Genomic DNA, 9,413 nt, shown 5'->3' on the forward strand with positions numbered 1-9,413 from the left:
CCAGAGTTAAAGTTAGGTTAATCAGGAGAGACTGAGCCTTATACTCATTGCTTCATAGGAAGCCACTTCCTTCCTGATATTATGGAGGACAACAAATGGCCTTCTGATCCTAATATAAGTGGAATGGCCTGTCTTCCACTGAGAAAGCTTGTGGAGGGCAGGCCCTGTCTCCTTCCGGCCCTAGCCCAGTGCTTGTCAGCGTCTCATCAAACTGCGTGCAACTGAGTCAGGAAGTCCTGATGGACTCTGATTCAATATTTCTCAAGAGTCTTATAGAATCATATCCACAAGAAAGATGTTTGAATTTTGGAGCACTATTTACAACACTGCTTGGAATAAAAACAGAGAGTAACAGAAACATTCAATGCTGAGTTGTCTTTGGCCACAATCCTGGAGACTTCTTCCAGAATGTGTAGCTGCTGCCCCTCCCCGAAAGTACTCTTTCAGCTCTGCTCATCACAGCCTGTTTGTTCTTTGTTTGGCATTCTCAGCCATTGCCTTAAAATTTAAAAAAATTGAAATAAAGGCATTTCTTTCCTTTTTGTTAATTGGTTTCTGTAGGGCTTCAAACCACTGAAAACTTCTGTACACCTAGAGTTTGTGCTGTAATGTGGCTTCCTAACAGAAGCAGAATGTCCGTGAACATCTGCCTTGGGGGGAGATGAGAAGATGGTGCTGATGTAACAGGTCCTTCAGCTTGTGTAAAGTAGTGGTGGGTGTGTTTCGACTCCAGAGTTGAGCTCCTAAATGTGTAGCACACATCTTAAATCTCAATATGCTGCGCACTGTTTCAGCTTCCCTCACCACCCTATTCCAATCATCCCAACAAAAGCAATTCCTCGCCTTCTGAAACTGCTCCTGCCACAACCTCTATGTGCACGCATCACGGAACGCGGTGGGATCTGGCACCAGCAGTCTGGAGACCAAGAACATTAGTATAAAACAAATGTGATAAAATATTCAAGGATGCCATTGATTTTAATCAGGAGCTTTCTGAACTGGTGGCTTTTATTGGCATTATTTTGCTCTTGGGTAGTGAGTGTACTTTTGGTTGCAAGTGGCAGAAATAACACTCAGTGTGTACAAACAGGGGACTGTATTGGCTTATGTAGCCGAGAGGGCTACTGGAGGGATTAATGTAACTGAAAGAACAATCTAACGAATCCGGGAATAGAACCACAGGAATTTCCTCTAAATCCTGTTTTTATTTTCTCCATACTCCGCTCGTCAATCTGCAGGGAGGCAGGTTTTCTCCACGTGGTGGGTAAGCTAGCTGCCAGAAGGTCCACCTTCAACCTTCTCAGGTTGGCAATGCCAACAGAAAGAAAGCATCTTTCTCTCAGAGACGGTATCAATCGAAGAAAAGATTCAGATTGGCCCAACCTGAGTCCTATTCCCCTCCACTCACCTTAGTTTCTCAGCCTTTATTACAGGCAAGCATTGTCTCTATTGCTCTCAAAAAAGATTTGGATTCCCAGGTTTCCACCAATAAATTTTAATCAATAATAAGTAAAACCACATGAAATGGAGAAAGAGGTGGTGTTTTGGAAACTCAGGACATTGGCCAATTACAAATGCATTATATAAGAGCACCTCCATTTAGCACCTGAGATACCACGAAAATTTCCACCAGCCTCTGTGTGGCCTACCAGTGATGGGATAAAATGTGGGGGTGGATAGGAGAGATAGAGCCTTTTCTAATGCAACCTGCTAGCAGTCCCCAGCTCTCTCATTGCAAGTTCAGATTCGTCAGGGGTTTAAGTGCCTAATGCCTTGCCTAGGTAAATAAATAATGCTCGGTGTTGTCTTGAAAACTGAATGTTTAAAAGCCACAGCAATCTGAATTGGTGTGACTACCCCCCGAGTGATGCCAGGCATTTCTTGAAACACTGATGAAAACTCATTGGCCCATTTAAAAAATATTTTGCAGACTGTTGTTGGTATTGCAATTGGGTAGGAACTAACATTTTTAAATCTCCCAAAATAGGACAAATGTCAGTAATGATCTTTACTGCCTGCTGGAGAGGAAGCTGGAAAGCGAAGGCGAAGGAAGAGGTGAGGAAAGCCAGTCCACAGACCCTAGCGAGACCCTCTGAAAGTTCAGGTGTCAATAAAGCGATGCGATTCACTTTGCTCTCAGTTATAGGCTTGGTCTGAATATAAAAAGAAACTCACTTCTTTTCTAAATTCTTTAACATCTTTTTTAAATTCTTACTATTGCCACCCCACCCTGTAGCAGTAGACTTGTTCTTGGAACTCGAAAAAATATTAACAAGAGCAAAGATATTTAAGATACTGTACTTTTGATATTCAAAGTGAGTGACGATCTATATTGAAATGTGAGTCACCAATCAAAGTTTGTACATGGTTATCTTTGGGGATGTTGATCTCTATCCTTCTCCAGCTCTTGGAAATGGCTATTCTAAATTAATTCTTCCCTCCAGAGAGAGCGGGGGATTCATGTGGAAGGCTGATAATTAAATTAATAGCTTCTTAGAGCCTGTGATACAGTTTTCATCAAGTCAACTAAAACGAGATGTTGCTTTTACACCACCAACTGCACCTCTTTGGTCCTATCCAAGCATTGGTCTGTTGTGGGTTGGGAGGAGAGCAGGGGTACCAGGGTTTGAAAGAGGTTGAATGAGTTGCTGTGATTGACAGAAACAAGTACCGGAGCAAGAGACTTTGCCATTATGCAAATAAAGCCTGTAAGTAATGTTGTACTAAGGACACTGAAGGTAAATCTATTAAAGATTCGCCGACTCCAGTGAAAGGAGGACAGTTTCCTTTGTAATCTTTTCCTCCGACTCCCAGAGACAAGGAACTGGAAAGCACCTGCTCAGTGCTCAGGGCTGTCCACTGCATTTAAGGGCTCGGTGCTCAGGGCTGTCCACTGCATCCAAAACCATGGCCTCTGGCATGAACAAAGGAAGCGTACACAAGACAATCACACAAAAATCAGTGAGAAGCAAGGCCAGGCAACATATAACAGTGAACAACACTAATTGTAACAGAATGTGTTAAAGAACGTTCCAATCACAGAATTATTTACAGCTCCCTGACAACTCTAAACTATCTTCTGGATTATGACAGGTCAGTAGATATTTTTGAGGTAATTAAGAAAACATGCACTTTATATCATATACCCCATCTTTATATTTTCTGGAGAACTAAGTCCAAGTTGAGTATAGTAGTATTCAGGGTGATTCTCTTAGTTATAAGGAATAGTGTTGCTCTTGTTGGTTGCTATAGAGTGGGAACCCATGCATAATGAAATATTACTCCATTCTGTATCATCCTGTGATTGACTGCATATTGGAGTATGTGATATGTCGGTCTGTTAGTCTGGGTACTATAGAGAAACAAATCCATAGAAACTCGTGCATAAGAGAGAGTTTTATATAAAGATTAAGTGCTCATCAAGAAAACATCCCAACCCAGTGCTGCCCAAGCCCACAAGTCCAACATTAGCCCATATGTCCAACACCAGTCCACAAAGTCCTCCTCCATCTCACAAAACAGACACAATGAGGCCGACTGCAGGAGGAAAGCCGAGTCAGTGAGCATGTAAGCATCTCAGCGCTGGCAGGGGTCTCCACATGGGTGCTCCAGCACCCAGGGCTACATCGGGGTAGGTCCATGTGGCTTCTCGTTGGGGATGTCTTGTAGGAAGTCAAGTCTTGCAAGCTGAAGCAAGGAACTTCTAAGGCAGCTGCACCCTGGTGCGACCATCACAAAGCAAGAGACCTGAGAACTCAAAAGGCAAGGCTCACCGAGCCATTTAGCCCTCCGCCTTTCAATTAACCCCACATGTGTTTATCGGCCAGTTTGGCACAATAAACTAACTCAGTCGGCTTTTTGGTTGGCAAGTTTTTGGAAGTAGATTGTGAAGACTTCCTTCCTGAAATTTGTCCATCTGCCACTTACAGATGGGTAGCTCTACACAAGGTTGGGAATTAATTGGCCCTGAGTGTCCTGCAGGGAAGTTGACATTTCCATGGACCCACCAACTCCTCACTATAAGGGTTGGGATTATTTTTAGTTGCCATTGAGTTCATGCTGATTCATGGTCCACCCACGAAGGTGTGTCAGAGTCAACACAGGCTGGATGTGGTTTCCAAGGCTGGGACCTCTTGGAATCTGATGTCCCGACCTGTCTTCAGAGGGGCTTCTGGGTAGATCACGGCCCCAGGCTTTCCGAGAGGCATTGAGCACTTAACCATGTGTGCCACCCAGCAAACAGAACCACTGCTGTCGAATCAGTTCTGACCTACAGCACTCAGAGACTCCATTATAAGAAACAGAAATCCTAATTCCAACTACCTTGAGAAAAAGAAAATGAATACATCAGCTCATATAACCAAGAGATCCAGGAGTTAGCCTGCTTTCTTGCATAGCTTAACCTAGAAGCCCCGCTTCTCCCCAGCAACTAATGAAGCCATCTGTTTTGCCCTTCGCTGGGGCTCTAAATGTTCTCTCCGGGTAGCTCCGCCCACAGTCCTAGTACAGAATGAGAGTGTGGTTCTCTCCCAGGAGCCCAGCAGAAGGCTCTGGTGCTGTCACGTGGCCTTCCCTGAACACACCGCTGTGCTCAGAAGAATGAGATATTCTCATGTGACCCAACTGTAATCCTAAGACGTGTGTTCAACACAATGCAACAACAGCTAGCCCCAACAGAACACGCATCACAGTTAGGCCCAGGCTGTTGAGCTTCACCTCTTGCTACTTCTTGTTCTGTCCTCACTGTTCTAATTCTATGGTATGATTTACTGTTTCCTGAGAATCCTTTTCGGGATTCTGAGCCTGCGGCCCTGCAGTTCCCACTACCTTCAATGCCGCTTCTTTTCTTCAGGAAAACTCATTCTCATCCTTCAAAACCTCCCAAAGTCACACTTCCGCCCGACCTAAGTTGATGAAGGGCTCTCTATCCATTCTGTGTTGGCTTGAACACGTTCAGTGAAAGAAAGCGATGGGGCCCAGCTTCTGTCTGTGGGAGGCCAGCATGCTTTCTCTACAGGGGGCAGAGAATTGGATTGGGTGTGACATGGGTTAAGGGCCAGAATCCATTGAAAGGGAGACAAATGAGTTTCTCCTGGGCCTTGAAATGTGGTATCAATAATCAGAACAGAGGTGGGCAGTTCCCGTGAGGGACCGTTGCACAAGCTGCGCCTGTAGAGGCTGAATCCACACAGAAGGATGGACGCACTAGGTGAGAGCCCAGCGCCCAGCAAGTCAGTCTGCGGTGAGCGACCAGAGCATATCTGGGACCGCGAGTCAGGTACAACGGGCCAGGTTCTGAAGCGGGTGTGCGTAGGGCAAGAGGAGTGAGGGTACTGAGTCCCAAACAAATCGGGAGGATGAGAGAGTATGACTTCAGCTACTTTCATAAGAATGAGCCTGAATAGAAAATATTTAGTTCTATTTCCCCTCTCACCCCAATTGGATAGCTAGCTATGGAGATACAAATCTCGCTCTAGATAGAATCCTCAGTGTAGCTTCCGTTGGAATGCTAAGTGTTTGAAAGGGAAAGGTGTATTAAGGGACCATCATTATGACTGCAACTTAGAATTTGTGCCTTGGGTCCTTAATTCCAGGTCCAGTTCTTTTTACACCCCCGCAGAAGAGAAACCAAGGTAATTCCCCACACACCTGCAGAAGAGCGACTGGTTCCATTTTCCTGTGATTCAAATACAGCCCACGCCACTTTGTGCCGGAGGCCACGTGGCCAGGAAGAGCAAGCATATGGCCCGGAGAGTACCTTCCTCGGCACCAGTTATGTGTTCAGTACACCCAGGGCCCCAGCCCGCCACTGCTGTAATTGGCTGACAGCAAGTATGCCTGCTGGTTCGCTTGTCCTGGTAAAATTGGGGTGGAGCTGCGCCCATTGTAAACACGTTTAGAATTCAGGGAAAAGCAACTGCACACATTGGGGAGTTTGATTTGAGAAGCTCAGAACCATTCATTCATTTCTTAACCATAGTTCGTTAAATTTACAGTTGTGTAGCTCTGAATTCACAGCTGACCACCGCATCCTATTTGGGGGCAATAAATTACCAGCTGCTTTTAAGTAAGGGACCGACTTAACAGCATATTGTGGAGTCGTGGGCGAAGCACTGACATCTGTCTTTCTACCTCCAAGGGGTTTGCGTGCAGGGTTCGATTGCAACGATAAACAGTCTTTTGTAATCCTTAGCTGTGCGAGCAGGTCCACTGGCTGTGGCAGTCATTTACTTGTCTGGTAATAAACAGTAATTTATGATACTCGCTATCGATTTACATGTGCACTTCCTCTCTGTGGCTGGGCATAATGCTCTTTGGTTGTTCTAGTGGAAAGTGCTTTACAATTATCTAACGTCTGAAACAATAATATTGCCTGTATTTAAAATAGACATAAAGTTCTGGAAGTTGAAGCGGGGCCTGCAATGGATCCATGTTACGCAGACCGTGGCAGGCAACGCGGCACTTCTAACGGCTGCTTCCCTAACTCACTCATTGCAGTGTGGGTGGATTTTTCTGAGAGTTCTTGCGTCTCCTTCCGTTTGTTTTTTATTTCTGTTGGCCATAAGGATTCCTTATTATTTTTTTTTTTTGCTGTAGAGCAAAATAACACACTTTCCTCTCCCCAGAGCTGTCCACACCAATCAGCTTTTTGTCAGGTGGGACTTTAGGAGTGTGTAGGACTCCAGGGGCGATACAAGCAACGAGAGATGCTAACAACCACATCTGTTAAGCACCAGATCCCATCCGAGCTGGCAAGGGCCATTGGGTCGGTGCTGATTATTTTCCTAGTGGGAGGGTTAACCTTGTGCTGATTAACGCACTCAGGATCCTGATTAACTTTCTGGCATGGTGTTTGTGTGATTATGTCATTGGCCTGCCTTGAAAGACATTGGTTTTCTTTTTTATTTCTCTTGGCGCCTGAGACCCTGCACAGACAAGCTGGCCTCCGTGCTGTCTGCAGCCGTGTCTTTGGGAATTTTCCCAAGGGCCACGTGTAGGAGTCTGGCAGAGGGGACTCATTTATGTGAGGGGGTGAACAGAGGACCACAAGCTCGGCAAACACTACATTTCCTTCCATGGATAATGGGTTGGTAACTGAAAGGTCGGCAGTTCAAAGCAGCAGCTCTGTGGGAAGTAGACCCGGTAGTCTGCTCCCTCCAACACTGCTGCCAGAGAAACTCTAGGGGGCTGGTCTTGTTGGTCCTATCCGTCACTGTGAGTCAGAGTCTCCTGGACAGCACATGCCACTGACAACATCTGTAAGTTAACCATCTAATTCTGAGTCTATGGTACACCAACTGTACTGCACTGTAAGCTCAGCTCTCTGTGGGGGACTCCCTATGGTGACTCCACCAAGTTTCTAGGGGTCAGGGTGACCCCTCTGGAATTTACCCCTTTGCCATCCCAGTCTCGGTCCACTGTCAGTGCCTTTGGTTGAACACTGGGAGCAACAACAACAAGAAAATCTATTATCAAAACTGGGAGTCCTGGGCCTTGATCCCCCAGGGTTTTGCCACTCCTTCTGGTGGTCCTGGTGACGCACTCATACACCCTCATGCACAAGAAGCCACATACGCCTTCCCTCCTCACAGACCAGAGAATCTATTTTTAGCCCTGGACAATCTTTATTTTTCTCCCCGTTTCCAGCAGAGGCATGCACATAGACTTTTTGCTCCTCTTTTTCCGACCTGGGAAATCTGTTTTTATCTTGGGAAAACCTTATTCTCTGAGTATTCTTTACAAATACTGTCCATCTCATTCTGCCCCTTGGCCAGAGGAGCTGTTGCTTCTGCTAAAAGTCAAGAAGGCAAGTTGTTGTCGGCCATTCTGTTTCTGGCCCTAGGACAGATCTACCTTAAGAGGAAAATAAAAAATATAAGGTGAAAATACAAATAAGCCCCCCCAAACACATGCACACACACACGCACACACGCGCACACACTATGTTAGCACAGGCATACACGTATGTTCTCAAAGGCAGATATCTGGCTGATTTGTTTTTGCACTTAGCAAAAAGCACTGGCCAAAGAGATCTGCAAATCGTACACATTGATAAATATACGAGGGGATACAAACAAACAAACAAAAACTTTCTCCCTCCAAAGCTATGCCTTTAATTAACTCCTTTTAGAAAACAACCTTATCACCTTCAAAGTACTCTACGCTTAATAGAGTTGTCAAATCTGCAATTCCATTCTTGGAAACATTTTTCAAACTCATCTGTTTGGATGGCTGACAGCACCTCCCTTCTTTTTTTCTTCCCCTCTTCTATGTTGTCAAATTGCTGTCCTTTCATGTCCCTCTTCATTCATGGAAATGAGAAGAAGTCTTATGGAGTGAGGTCAGGGGAGTAAGGTGCATAAAGCAAGAGAGGCATGCTGGGTTTTTTGCCCAAAACTGGCACACTGAGATGGATGTATGAGCAGGTGCATTATCATGGTGGCAAAACCAGTCCCCCATCTACCACAAATCAGGCCTTTTTGGTCACACACGGTTACACTATCTTTTCAGAATCTCTAAATAGAAGGTTTGATGAACGGTTTGTCCTGGTGGAACAAGTTCCAAATGCACTACCCCCCTCACATCAAAAACACAAATTAACATCATCTTGATCTTTGATTTCACTTGACTAGATTTTGGCGGTTGGACAGGAGTGACAATGGTGTTTTACCCTGGCTTAATTGATGTTTGCTTTCGGGGTCATAAGAATAGCATCATGTCTCATCACCAGTAAATGACCTTGGGGGAAAAGTCTGGGTCACTTCAGATCTGTTCTTTCAAAGCACGGCATGTTTCCTCTCGATGCTCTTTTTTCTGGTCAGAACCTGAGACATACATTTCACAGTGAGCCTTCTCATTCCCAAATCTTCCATTAAAATCCACTCAGCTGAGCTCTAAGACAGTCCAGAGAACTTCCCCATCTCTTCAGTGGTCTGTCACTGTCTTGGTCCTCATAGTTGGTCTTGAGCACAAGTGCACGAATTTGGCAACATTTTTGTCCATTCGGGAAATTGATGGATATCCAGAATGAGGATTGGCTCTTACAGTTCTTATCACAATCCATACATACATCCATTGTGTCAAGCACATTTGTACATTTGTTGCCATCGTCATTCTCAAAACATTTCCTTTCTACTTGAGCCCTTGGTTATCAGCTCCTCATTTTTTTCCCTCCCTCCCCACTCTCCCATGAACCCTTGATAATTTATAAATTATTATTATTTTGTCATGTCTTACACTGTCCGACGTCTCCCTTTACCCACTTTTATGTTGTCTATGCCCCAGGAGGAGTTACCCCCTTTCTATCCCACTCATTCTATCCCCTGCTCATTCATAATGATATGTTTGGTTTTTTTATTCTTTGATGTCTGATACCTGATCCCATCCAAACCTCATGATCACACAGGCTGGTG

The sequence above is a fragment of the Tenrec ecaudatus genome, chromosome 9 (assembly GCF_050624435.1).
Source record: "Tenrec ecaudatus isolate mTenEca1 chromosome 9, mTenEca1.hap1, whole genome shotgun sequence".
NCBI lineage: Eukaryota > Metazoa > Chordata > Mammalia > Afrosoricida > Tenrecidae > Tenrec > Tenrec ecaudatus.